Genomic DNA, 1531 nt, shown 5'->3' with positions numbered 1-1531 from the left:
GTGAACATGGGTGGAAGTCAGACCAGAGGAGAGCACAGAATGCGCTAGACAGGTAAGAAGACCCATTTTTTTTTTTAATAATATATATTTTTAGTATTTTATTTTAGAATTTCTAAAGTAGTTTGTCATTGATCCTATAATTTGTTATAAAGTAGGTCCTATAATCACATTTTTTAGTGCTGAAACTGAGATATAAACAATTCTGGGTTTTTTTGTGGGAAAAATTGGACAAAATACAGAATTATCAAAACTAGATTCACTGGCTCTATTATGTCTGCTAGGTGTAAGAAAATGACAGTCTTCTAATAGTTATTTATTCAGAATCTGTAACTGTAGAAATTTTAAGAGATTTTGAGTCCATTCCAGTATAAATATAAGGCCAAAGTGCTCCTGTAAAATCATCATTAAAAGTATAGAGTAGAGATCTATCATTCAAATTATAAAAGGAAACCTTATTCTTTTCATAGTCTAAAAAAATGCCAGTCTTACTAGGTGTTACTTTTGGCAGCAGATTAATTTCCTTATGACCCAATATAATATAATTATCCCGACCAGATCACTAAATTCCCCATAATCCATCCTGTACTAAAGTTGGTGGACGCTTCCTCCTTCTGGGAAGAGAGTCATTACAGACACCAAGGATCCATTCAGGCTTGTTTTTCACTTCTACTTCCCAGTACTGCTGGCCACAACTGTAGCCTTTAGAGCCCACAACAGCTGGGAGGCGATAAAGTCTTCTTGGGTTTGGAGGTAAGTTTTGCATTGTATTTCCATATTGCACAGTTTTTCTGTCTGCTGAGACTATAAGTTTATAATGTGCTGTTTCAGGATCTAGAATGACATCTACTTGAAATCGCTTGATAATTTTGTTTAGGCCAGAACATTGTGGAGGCAGACAGTAACCATATTCTTTTAATCTGAATGAAAAAGGTTGAGGGAATTTTAAATTTTTGTATCTGTGATAGATATCCTTAACATTTGCCAGTAATTCCAGTCCTGACTTCACATATATGCTCTCTTATCTCCTTTAGTAGATATTTTAATGAGGAGATATAATCTGAAAATTTTGTTTACTTGTGCTAAAATAGCCATCTCTTCATCTTGTAATTGCCCAAGAACAGTCTCTTGCTCATTTTGGAGAAATAGCCTAAGTTGCTCAAATTCAGACTTGCCTCCTTCTTCCCTATGTTTTACCTTTTTCTTCAGTTCTAATGATTTTCTGGTTTGTATAGTTAGACTCATTTTGTGCTCTTACTTTTCACTCACTCCAAAGGTGGTTACCTCTAGTCCTCCCCTCTGTACCCCACCTTTTCTTCAGCTCCCAAAACCTGCCCTGGTACTTGAGTCATCTTCAATTGACTCCTTTTGCAGGCAGTAGAATAAAGGAAAGAGGTCAGTGTCAATAGAAGAAAAGTCACAGCCACTTCATCTAATTGACGATACTGTGCAGAGCCTTTGAAAAAACAAAATTATCTTGCCCACCATTCCTCTCTCTCCATTTCCACGCTAGCTTCCTATTTCAGCAAAAATG

The 1531-nt window shown here is 36.0% G+C and overlaps 1 pseudogene; it reads right to left on the bottom strand.

Annotated features, from left to right (window-relative positions):
* Nucleotides 1–207: 207 nt before the first annotated feature.
* Nucleotides 208–1295, bottom strand: LOC116553915 (annotated as a pseudogene).
* Between the last annotated feature and the right edge of the window lie 236 nt (nucleotides 1296–1531).

The sequence above is a fragment of the Sapajus apella genome, unplaced genomic scaffold (genome assembly GCF_009761245.1).
Source record: "Sapajus apella isolate SASKATOON/1434 unplaced genomic scaffold, GSC_monkey_1.0 scaffold1, whole genome shotgun sequence".
Classification (NCBI taxonomy): Eukaryota; Metazoa; Chordata; class Mammalia; order Primates; family Cebidae; genus Sapajus; species Sapajus apella.
The sequence above is the reverse complement of the archived record's forward strand: the minus strand, read 5'-3'. Positions and strand labels throughout refer to the sequence as shown.